This window comes from Ovis aries, chromosome X (assembly GCF_016772045.2).
Source record: "Ovis aries strain OAR_USU_Benz2616 breed Rambouillet chromosome X, ARS-UI_Ramb_v3.0, whole genome shotgun sequence".
Classification (NCBI taxonomy): domain Eukaryota; kingdom Metazoa; phylum Chordata; class Mammalia; order Artiodactyla; family Bovidae; genus Ovis; species Ovis aries.
Genome location: NC_056080.1, coordinates 68391305 through 68404025, shown reverse-complemented (window position 1 = coordinate 68404025; position 12721 = coordinate 68391305). Strand labels below are relative to the sequence as shown.

At 38.5% G+C, this 12721-nt stretch overlaps 1 pseudogene; it reads right to left on the bottom strand.

The window, feature by feature from the left end:
- The window catches only part of LOC101105221 (protein FAM204A-like), a 72398-nt pseudogene extending 60752 nt beyond the window's left edge, over positions 1 to 11646 (bottom strand).
- Between the last annotated feature and the right edge of the window lie 1075 nt (positions 11647 to 12721).

Sequence of the window (12721 nt, the reverse complement as noted above, 5' to 3'; positions counted from 1 at the left end):
GTTACAATATGTCACCATACAAAGTATTACATAGTTATTGACTATATTCCCCACACTGTACATTTCATACCCATGATTCATGTATTTTGCAACTGGTAGTTTGTACCTGTTAATCTGCATCACCCATTTCTTTCCTCTCCTCATCCTCTTCCTCTCTGGCAACCACATATGTGTTCTCTATATCTATAACTGTTGCTGTTTTACTATGTTTATCTGTTTTGTTTTTTACATTTCATATATAACTGAAATCATACAACATTTGTCTTTTTCTGTCTGACTGATTTCACTTGGCATAATACCCTTTAGGTCCATCCATGTTGTCACAAATGCCACAATTTCATTCATTTATTATGGCTGAGTAAAATTCATATATATATATATATATATATATATATATATATATATACATATACATACACATATATATACATATATATACCACAACTTCCTTATCCATTAGACTATATATGAGTATTTACATTGCTTTCATATCTTAGTTATTGTAAATATTGCTTCAGTAAACTTTGGAGTGCATGTATCTTTTCTTTTTTAATTAATTAATTTATTTTAATTGGAGGCTAATTACAATATTGTAGTGGTTTTTGCCATACATTGACATGAATCAGCCATGGGTGTACATATGTCCCCCATCCTGAACCCCCCTTCCACCTTCCTCCCCATCCCATCCCTCAGTGTTGTCTCAGTGCACTGGTTTTGAGTGCCCTGTTTCATTCATCGAACTTGGACTGGTGATTTATTTCACATATGGTAATATACATGTTTCAGTGCTATTCTCTCAAATCATCCCACACTCACCTTCTCCCACAGAGTCCAAAAGTCTGTTCTTTATATCTGTGTCTCTTTTGCTGTCTCGTATATAGAGTCATCATTACCATCTTTCTTAATTCCATATATATGCATTAATATACTGTATTGGAATCAGTTCTAGTAAGGTGGATAAAACTGGAGCCTATTATACAGAGTGAAGTAAGTCAGAAAGAAAAACACCATACATCTTTTCTAACTAGTGTTTTTGTCTTCTTAGGGTGAATAAACAGGAATGAAATTGCTGGGTCATATGGTAGTTCTATTTCTAATTTTTTAAGGAACCTCCATAGTATTTTCCATAGTGGCTGCACCAATTTACAATCCCACCAACAATACAAGAGAGTTCCCTTTTCTTCACAGCCTTGCCAAAAATGTTATTTGTTGTCTTTTTGATAATAGCCATTTTACAGGTGTGAAGCAATATCTCATTGTGGTTTTAATTTGCATTTACCAGAGAATTGGTGATTTTGAGCATCTTTTCATGCACCTCTTGGCCATCTGTATATCCTCATTTTTAAAATGTCTATTCAGTTCTTCCACCCATTTTTAAATTGGATTATTTATTTTTTTGTATTGAGTTGTATGAGTTCTGTGTATACTTTGGATGTTAACCCCTTATTGAATACATTGTTTGTAAGTATCTTTTCCCATTCAGTAGACAGCTTTGGGGGTGGATTGATAGTTCCCTTTTTTTGTTGTGCAAAAGATTTTTAGTTTGATGTAGTCCCACTTGTTTATTTTTTTTAGCTTTTGTTTCCCTTGCCTGAGGAGACATGTCCCCCAAAATATATAACTAAGATCAATATAAAAGAGATTACTGCCTATGTTTTCTTCCAGGAATTTTTTGATTTCATGTCTCACATTTAAGTCTTTAATACACTTTGAATTTTTTGTGCATGGTGTGAGAGAGAAGTCCAGTTTGATTCTTTTAAATGTATCTGTTCAGTTTTCCCAAAACCATTATTGAAGAAGCTTTCCTCTCCACATTGTATATTCTTACGTCTTTTGTTGTTAATTAGTCAGTTAATTGACTGTTTAAGTGTGAGTTCCTTTCTGGGCTCTCTATTCTGTTCCACTGATCTATGTGTCTGTCTGTCTGTTTTTGCCAGTATCATACTGTTTTCATTACGATAGCTTTGTGGTATTGCCTGAAATTAGGAAGTGTGATAACCTCAAGCCTTTCCCTTCTTTCTCAAGGTTGTTTTGACTATTTGGGTCCTTTATGTTTCCATACAATTTAGAATTATTTGTTCTCGTTCTGTGAAACATTCCAGTGGTATTTTTATAGGACTTGCATTGAATCTGTAGGTTGCCTTAGACAGTATGGTCATTTGAACAAAATTAATTCTTCCAATCCATGAAAATTATATTTCTTTACATCTATTTATGTCATTTTCAATTTCTTTCATCAGAGTCTTATAGTTTTTGAAGTGTAGATCATTTACCTTCTTGTTTAGATTTATTCCTAGGTATTTTTTACTTTATGATACATTTGTAAATAGGATTGATTTCTTAATTTCTCTTTCTGATAGTTTGTTGTTAGCATATAGAAATGTAACAGATTTTTGTACATTAATTTTGCATCCTGGAAATTTACTGACTCATTGATGAGTTCTAGTAGTTTTTGGTGCCATCTTGGGATTTTCTATATAGCATAATGTCATCTGCAAATAGTGACTGTTTTGCTTATTTTGATACAGTTAGAATTACTTTTATTTATTTTCTTGTCTGATTGTGGCAGATGGGAGACTTCCAATACTATGTTGAATAAAAGTGGCAAGAATGGATATCCTTGTCTTGGTCCTCATCTTAGAGGGAATACTTGCAGCTTTTCACCATTGAGTATGATGTTAGCTAAGGACTTGTCATATGTATCCTGTATTATGTTGAGGTATATTCCCCCTAAAGCCACTTTGCTGAGAGTTTATTATTATTATTATTATTTTTTTAATCACAAATGGATGTCAAATTTGGTCAAAAGTTTTTTCTGCATCTATTGAAATGATTTTATGATTTTTGTTCTTCAATTAGTTAATGTGGTTTATTATATTGACTGTTTTCTGAATATTGAACTGCATTTTCATACCCCCGTTGCAACAGGGTTCCACTTGATCATGGTAATCCTTTTAATGTATTGTTGAATTTGGTTTGCTAACATTTTGTTGAGAATCTTTTGAATCTATGATCAACAGTGATATTGTTGACCTGTAATTTTCTTTTCTGTGATATCTTTGCTTGATTTTGGTATCAGAGTAATGCTGGCCTTGTTAGAATGAGCTCAGAAGCACTTCATCTTCCACAATTTTTTAGGACAGTTTGAGGAGGATCGATGTTAATTCGTCTCTAAATATTTGATAGAATTCTCTGAAGCCATCTGGTTCTGGACTTTTGTTTGTTGGTAGTTTATTTGATTATTATTACTGATTCAACTTCACTACTTGTAAATAAGCCTATTTATAATTTCTGTTTCTTTGTGGTTCAGTCTTAGGAGATTTACATTTCTAGGAATTTGTCCATTTATTCTAGATTGTCAATTTTATTGGTGCATAATTGGTTGTACTAATCTTTTTCTGTAGTGTAAGTTGTAACATTGCCTTTTTCATTTCTGATTTCCTTTATTTGGGCTCATTCTCTTTTTTTTTCCTGATGAGTCTGACTAAGGTTTATCAATTTTGTTTAATTGAAGAACCAGCCCTTAGTTTCATTGATCTTTTCTGTTTTTTAGTCTCAATTTAATTTATTTCTGTTCTGATCTTTATTTCTTTCCTTCTACTAACTTTGGGTTATTTGTTCTTTTTTTTTTCTAGTTCCTTCATGGGTAAGGTTAGGTTGTTTATTTGAAATATTTCTTGTTTCCTGAAATAAGCTTGTATCACTATAAATTTCCTCCTGGAACTGCTTTTGCTGCATCTCATAGATTTTGGATTGTTGTATTTTCCTCTTCATTCATCTCCAGGTATTTTAAAATTTTATCCTTGTAACTCATTGGTTGTTTAGTAGTATCTTGTTTAGCCTCCATGCATTTGTGGGGTTTCTTTTTACAGTTTTCTTTTTTAAAATTTTATTGGAATGTAGTTGCTTTACAATGTTGTATTAGTTCCTGCTGTACAGAAAAGTGAATTAGCTATATGTATACATAGATCACCTCTTTTTTGGATTTATTTCCCATTTAGGTAATCACAGAACACTGAGTGCTGTAGTCCATGGGGTCACAAAGAGTCAAACACAACTTAGCAACTGAACAAAAACAACAGAGCTATACAGTAGGTTCTCATTACTTATCTATTTTATGAATAGCATCAATCCTCTCTCTCTCTCTCTCTCTCTCTCTCTCTCTCTCTCTATATATATATATATATATATATATATATATATATATATATATATGTCAATCCCAGTCTCTTCATCCCACCCCTCCACCCCTCCTTCCCCCTTTGATAACCATAAGTTTGTTTTCTACATCTTTCAGTTTCCTTATAGTTGATTTTTTTAATCTTAAAGTGTTATGGTCAGAAACAATGTCCGACATTATTTTAATCTTCTTAAATTTACTTCACACTTGTTTTGTGACTTAGCATGGACCTATCCTGGAGAATCGTTCTTTCAGGAGTTAGTTCTCCATTCTTCTCCAGTAGCATATTGGGCACCTACCAACCTGTGGAGTTCATCTTTCAGTGTTCTATCTTTCTGTCTTTTCATACTGTTCATGGGGTTCTCAAGGCAAGAATACTGAAGTGGTTTGCCATTCCCTTCTCCAGTGGACCACGTTTTGTCGGAACTCTCCATCATGACCCATCTGTCTTGGGTGACCCTACACAGTATGGCTCATAGTTTCATTGAGTTAGACAAGGCTGTGGTCCATGTGATCAGTTGGTTAGTTTTCTGTGATTGTGGTTTTCAGTCTGTCTGCTCTCTGATGGAGAAGAATAAGAGGCTTATGGAAGCTTCCTGATGAGAGAGACTGACTGAGGGGAAAACTGGAAAAGAACCTGATGCTGGGAAAGATTGCAGGTGGGAGGAGAAGGGGACAACAGAGGATGAGATGGTTGGATGGCATCACTGACTCGATGGGCATAAGTTTGAGTAAGCTCCAGGAGTTAGTGATGGACAGGGAAGCCTGGTGTGGTGCAGTACATGGGGTCACAAAGAGTCAGACACAACTGAGCAACTGAACTGAACTGATCCTGAAGGAAGTTCCATGTGCACTTGAAAAAAACTGTGTATTATGCTGCTTTTGGTTGGAATCATATATACATATATATGAATGCATGTGCATGAAGTAACTTCAGTCATTGTCTGACTGAGGCTGTTTGCGACCCTATGGACCACAGCCCACAAGGCTCCTCTGTCCATGGTATTTTCCAGGCAAGAATACTAGAGTGGGTTGCCATGCCCTCTTCCAGGGGATCTTCCCAACCCAAGGACTGAGCCCAGGTCTCCTGCATTGGAGGCAGATTCTTTATCATTTCAGCTGCCAGGGAAGCCCACGCTCCTTTCAAATTATTGCTTCAGCCCTGGGTCCCAGAGCATGAGAGATTTTGTGTGTGTCCTTTAAGAGTGTAATCTCGATTTCCCACAGCCCTCTGGGTCTCCCAAAAGTAAGCCTCCAGGCCTTCAAAGCTGAACAGTCCTGGGGCTCATCTTCCCAGTATAGGTCCCCCAGGCTGAGGAGCCTAATGCATGGGTAGATCCCTTACTCCTTGAAAAGACTCTACAATTGTAATTACCCTGTGACTTGTGGGTTGCCCATCTAGGGGGTGTGGGTCTTGACTATATCCCTTCTCTGCCCTTCTTTCTCATCTTGTTGTGGTTCCATCTTTATATCTTTATTTGTAGATCTTTTCTGCTAGTCTTCCAATTTTTCTCTCCAATGGTTGCTCTGTAAATAGTTATAATTTTGGTGTGCCTATGGGAAGAAATGAGTTCAGGGTCTTCCTACTCTGCTATCTGGTCACTGTTGCCTAATAATTATTTTTGGCATGGCAAGTTGTTGTTGTTCAGTCACTCAGTCATGTCCAACACTTTGACAGCCCATGGACTGCAGAAAACCAGTCTTCCTTGTCTTTCACCATCTCCCAAAGTTTGCTCAAACTCATGTCCATTGAGTAGATGATGCTATCAAACCATCTCATCCTCTGTCGTTCCCTTCTCCTCCTGCCCTCAATCTTTCCTAGCACCAGGACCTTTTATAATGACTCAGCTCTTCGCATCGGGTGGCCAAAGTATTGGAACTTCAGCTTCAGCATCAATCCTTCTAATGAATATTCAAGGTTGATTACCTTTAGAATTGACTGGTTTGATCTCCTTGCTGTCCAAGGGACTCTCAAGAGTCTTCTCCAGCACCACAGTTCAAAGGCATCATAAGAGATGGGGCTAAATTCTAGTGATCTGATAATTTTGGCAGTTCCATGTGACTTCTTTCCTAGGCTTCTACTTTCTTTTTCTTGTGCTAACTTTGTCCCCTTTCACATATATTCCTGCATGTTGTTTTTATATATTAGCCCTAGAATTCTAATACTGGCCTTACAATTAGTTGTGTATTATAAAACTTTGTTGATTAAAAATCTTCACACAATTTGTAAAATTAAGTTTGACAATGTATTAAAATTCAAAATACACATACCTTTTGACATAGTGATTCTCATTAGGAGAATGTGACCTAAGGAGAAGATAACCAGAGAACTGTGCAAAGATGTAGGTGTAAAACTATGCATGCAGCTACTTTGACACTAGTCTTATTGCAGAAAATAGATGTGATAACTCTTCTGTAATGAATTTAGAGATATGTTTAAAATCACATGTACTCAAGATGCTTATAATAAAAAGGAAACAAAATAAAGAATAAAAATGTGCATCCAAGATTGTTTCTAAGAGCAAAAATTTAGACAAACTTAAATGCCATAAATAGGAAACTAGTTAAATAAAATATCCATGTTCAACTAAATGACTATAAATAAAGCTGAATGCCAAAGAATTGATTCTTTTGAACTATGGTGTTGGAGAAGACTCTTGAGAGTCCCTTGGACTGCAAGGAGATCCAACCAGTCCATCCTAAAGGAGATCAGTCCTGGGTGTTCATTGGAAGGACTGATGTTGAAGCTGAAACTCCAATACTTTGGCCACCTCATGTGAAGAGTTGACTCATTTGAAAAGACCCTGATGGTGGGAAAGATTGAGGGCAGGAGGAGAAGGGGATGACAAAAGACAAGATGGTTGGATGGCATCATCGACTCAATGGATATGGGTATGGGTGGACTCCACAAGTTGTTGATGGACAGGGAGGCCTGTCGTGCTGCGGTTCATGGGGTCGCAAAGAGTTGAACATGATTGAGTGACTGAACTGAACTGAACTGAAAAGAGAAGGCTATTGTTGCCACATTTTTTTGTGAAAGAAAATACATTATATATTTATATGTTTGTGGGCTTCCCAGGTGGCTCCGTGGTAAAGAATCCACCTGCCAGTGCAAGAGGCACAGGAGCCACAAGTTTGAACCCTGGGTTAGGAAGATCCCTTGGAGAAGGAAATAGTAACCCACTCCAGTATTCTTGCCTGGAGAATCCTATGGACAGAGGAACCTGTAAGGCTACAGTCCATGGGGTCACAAAGAGTCAGACAAGAGTGAGCGACTGAACACACATGTATGTTTCTATATGTGAAGAAAAAATTGTGTAAGAATTCACACTAGATTTTCTTTAAAAAAAAGACATATGTTTATTTTATTTTTGACTGTGCTGGGTCTTTGCTGCTGCACACTCAGGATTTCTCTAGTTGTGGCAAGCGGGGGCTACTCTCTAGTTGTGGTGTTTGGGCTTCTCATTGCTGTGGCTTCACTTGTGGAGCACAGTCTCTAGGCACATGGGCTTCAGAAGTTGTAGTGTGTGAGCTCAGTAGCTGTGGCTCATGGGCTCTAGAGCACAGGCTCAGTAGTTGTGGCTCATGGGCTCTAGAGCACAGGCTCAGTAGTTGTGGCAAGGGCTTAGCTGCTTGGAGGCACGTGGGATATTCCTGGATCAGGGATCCAACCTGTGCCTCCTGAATTGGCAGGCAGATTCTTTACCATTGAGCCACAAGGGAAGCCCTATAACTTTTGGATCTTTTTTATGGAATTGTTTCAGTTAACCTATGATGCTTTTGTCATTCAAATGACAAAGTAAACATGCTTTGAAATGAGGTGTAGATGCAAGAATGTTTACTGTAGCTTTATCTATGATAGTGAAAAATTAGAAATTAATATATTTCTCCATCTATTAGTGTCCTCTTTGATTTCTTTCACCAGTGTTTTATAGTTTTCTATATATAGGTCTTTAGTTTCTTTAGGTAGATATATTCCTAAGTATTTTATTCTTTTCATTGCAATGGTGAATGGAATTGTTTCCTTAATTTCTCTTTCTATTTTCTCATTATTAGTGTATAGGAATGCAAGGGATTTCTGTGTGTTGATTTTATATCCTGCCACACTACTATATTCATTGATTAGCTCTAGTAATTTTCTGGTGGAGTCTTTAGGGTTTTCTATGTAGAAGATCATGTCATCTGCAAACAGTGAGAGTTTTACTTCTTCTTTTCCAATTTGGATTCCTTTTATTTCTTTTTCTGCTCTGATTGCGGTGGCCAAAACTTCCAAAACTATGTTGAATAGCAGCAGTGAAAGTGGGCCCCCTTGTCTTGTTCCTGACTTTAGGGGAAATGCTTTCAATTTTTCACCATTGAGGATAATGTTTGGTATGGGTTTGTCATATATAGCTTTTATTATTTGAGGTATGTTCCTTCTGTTCCTGCTTTCTGGAGAGTTTTTATCATAAATGGATGCTGAATTTGTCAAAGGCTTTCTCTGCATCTATTGAGATAGTCATATGGCTTTTATTTTTCAATTTGTTAATGTGGTGAATTACATTGATTGATTTGCGGATATTGAAGAATCCTTGCATCCCTGGGATAAAGCCCACTTGGTCATGGAATATGATCTTTTTAATGTGTTGTTGGATTCTGATTGCTAAAATTTTGTTAAGGATTTTTGCATCTATGTTCATCGGTGACATTGGCCTGTAGTTTTCTTTTTTTGTGGCATCTTTGTCAGGTTGTGGTATTAGGGTAATGGTGGCTTCATAGAGTGAGTTTGGAAATTTACCTTCCTCTGCCATTTTCTGTAAGAGTTTGAGTAGGATAGGTGTTAGCTCTTCTCTAAATTTTTGTTCGTGGATCAGAAGAATCAATATAATGAAAATGAGTATACTACCCAAAGCAATCTATAGATTAAATGCAATCCCTATCAAGCTACCAACGGTATTTTTCACAGATCTAGAACAAATAATTTCACAATTTGTATGGAAATACACAAAACCTCAAATAGCCAAAGCAATCTTGAGAGAGAAGAATGGAACTGGAGGATCAACCTGCATGACTTCAGGCTCTACTACAAAGCTACAGTCATCAAGACAATATGGTACTGGCACAAAGACAGAAATATAGATCAATGGAACAAAATAGAAAGCCCAGAGATAAATCCACGCACCTATGGACCCCTTATCTTTGACAAAGGAGGCAAGAATATACAATGGAGAAAAGACAATCTCTTTGACAAGTGGTGCTGGGAAAAGTGGTCAACCAGTTGTGAAAGAATGAAACTAGAACACTTTCTAACACCATACACAAAAATAAACTCAAAATGGATTAAAGATCTAAATGTAAGACCAGAAACTATAAAACTCTTAGAGGAGAACATAGGCAAAACACTCTCCAACATAAATCACAGCAGGATCCTCTATGACCCACCTCTCAGAATATTGCAAATAAAAGCAAACATAAACAAATGGAACCTAATTAAACTTAAAAGCTTCTGCACAACAAAGGAAACTATAAGCAAGGTGAAAAGACAGCCTTCAGAATGGGAGAAAATAATAGGAAAGGAAGCAACTGACAAAGAATTAATCTCAAAAATATACAAGCAACTCTTGCAGTTCAATTCCAGAAAAATAAACGACCCAATCAAAAAATGGGCCAAAGAACTAAGCAGACATTTCTCCAAAGAAGACATACAGATGACTAACAAACATATGAAAAGATGCTCAACAGCACTCATTATCAGAGAAATGCAAATCAAAATCACAATGAGGTACCATTTCACGACAGTCAGAATGGCTGCTATCCACAAGTCTACAAGCAATAAATGCTGGGGAGGGTGTGGAGAAAATGGAACCCTCTTACACTGTTGGTGGGAATGCAAACTAGTACAGCCACTATGGAGAACAGTGTGGAGATTCCTTAAAAAACTGGAACTGGAACTGCCATACAACCCAGCAATCCCACTGCTGTGTATACACACCGAGGAAACCAGAATTGAAAGAGACACGTGTACCCCAATGTTCATCATAGCACTGTTTATAATAGCCAGGACATGGAAGCAACCTAGATGTCCATCAGCAGACGAATGGATAAGAAAGCTGTGGTACATATACACAATGGAGTATTACTCAGCCATTAAAAAGAATACATTTGAATCAGTTCTAACGAGGTGGATGAAACTGGAGCCTATTATACAGAGTGAAGTAAGCCAGAAAGAAAACCACCAATACACTATACTAACACATATATGTGGAATTTAGAAAGATGGTAACGATAACCCTGTGTGTGAGACAGCAAAAGAGATGCAGATGTATAGAACAGTCTTCTGGACTCTGTGAGGGAGGGAGAGGGTGGGATAATTTGGGAGAATGGCATTGAAGCATGTATAATATCATATATGAAAAGAATCACCAGTCCAGGTTCGATGCAGGATACTGGATACTTGTGGCTGGTGCACTGGGATGACCCAGAGGGATGGTATGGGGAGGGAGGTGGGAGGGCACTTCAGGATGGGGAATACGTGTACACCCGTGGTGGATTCATGTTGATGTATGGCAAAACCAATACAATATTGTAAAGTAATTAGCCTCCAATTAAAATAAATAAATTTATATTAAAAAAAGAAAAAAGTTATTACAAAGGAAGGAGGCAAGATGATGGAGGAGTAGGTAGACATAGAGTACATCTCTCTCCACAAAACATCAGGAATACATCTTCAGATATATAAGATCTCACAGAACAGCAACTGAGAGCAGGCAGGAGTCTCTGATCACCATAAAGGAATATATAGATCCATGCAAAACCCAGTAGGATGAAGGAAGGAGGGAAAAGAAGGAGAGTGAACAAGACTGGACCTGCACTTGGGGGGTGGTGTAACTGAAGCAAGGGTCAGATCCTCACATTGGGGCAATTTTTTGGGACAGAGGGGAAGCCTTTGAGGCTGTTGGAGAGTGAAGCACTCATCTGTGACAATCTGAATGGAACGAGATTCACAGAGACAATCCTTGCTGAAGCCCTAGCTGGGAGCTGGAGTATAGGGATTAGAGAGCAATCTCAGGGAGAGGTCTGCTGTTGACTGTGGGGAGACAGTCCACGGGGATGTGAGGGAGGAGATCACAGTGGGAATGCCTTTGGAGGAAAGCCAGGCTGCCATGGAGGCAAGGCAATACTGCTGAGTCACGGGCAGGGGGCGGAGCCATCACTATAGCCTCTCTCTCTCTCCCTACATGCTGCTGCTAGCAGTTAGTCAATAGAGGAAGGTCCCAGAGAGGGTGGCCCTTTGAGTGTCTGTTGCACCAAGCAACAGAGAAGGACCAGCCAGGGTGGCCCTTTGAACACCAGCTGCCACAGGCTAGAACAAGACTCTAATAGTGCCATACTGCCAGTGCTTGAGGCCACCAGCATTCCTGCACACTTGATGCTGCCAGGGTCCTCGTGATCCAAGCAGCTGTGCTACCTCCATGCTCGCTCCCCATTGGGGCAGAGCTGCCAGAGGCTAGACAAAACCCTAAGTTCAGCACATCTACTCTGCCCATGGCTTCTGGCTGTCCGTGTACCTGGTGCTTCCAGGGTCCTTGCGATCTAAGCAGTTGCACCACCTCCACACCCGGTCCTCACTGGGGCGGACCCAAATCCTCCAGAACAGCCTCAGGGGCAAACTCCTATGAATGGCCTACATGCAGAGGTGGCAGAAGAAACCACAACTTAACTGTAAAGGCAGTATGGAAAGAGGATCAAAAACCTTTCTACCAGCTGTAAAACCTGCAGATTAAATCCACACGATCAACTAAGCAGACTCTGTGTCTATGGAATATGTAAAAGGACAATGAGAATTCCCACAAAAGAAATGCCCTAGATCTGGCAGCTGTGGACATTGCAGGCAAGAACATTAAGGAGTAAAGCCAGATTACAGTCTAAGCTGTCCCCACAGCTGGTCTAGAGACCAGCCCAGTATTGGAGGCCATCTTAGAAAGGTGGACTGTGACTCAGAGTCAGGGAAAGGACGGTGACAGCTGAGATCTGAGAAAAACATTTATTATGCTTATATTTTGATTCATTCTGTAGTTGGCTTTTAATTTTTTTCTTTTTCTCTGTTACTGTGTTGGTTGATTTTATCATTACTATTAACTCTTAAGTTTTGAGGCATCTATAAGCAATAAATGCTGGAGAGGGTGTGGAGAAAAGAGAACCCTCTTAAAGTGTTGATGGGAATGCAAACTAGTACAGCCACTATGGAGAACAGTGTGGAGATTCCTTAAAAAATTGGAACTAGAACTGACATATAACCCAGCAATCCCACTACTGGGAATACACACTGAGGAAACCAGAAATGAAAGAGACACATGTACCCCAATGTTCATCGCAGCACTGTTTACAATAGCCAGGACATGGAAGCAACCTAGATGTCCATCAGCAGAAGAATGGATAAAAAAGCTGTGGTACATATACACAATGGAATATTACTCAGCCATTAAAAAGGATACATTTGAATCAGTTTTAATGAAGTGGATGAAACTGGAGCCTATTAAATATACAGAGTGAAGTAAGCCA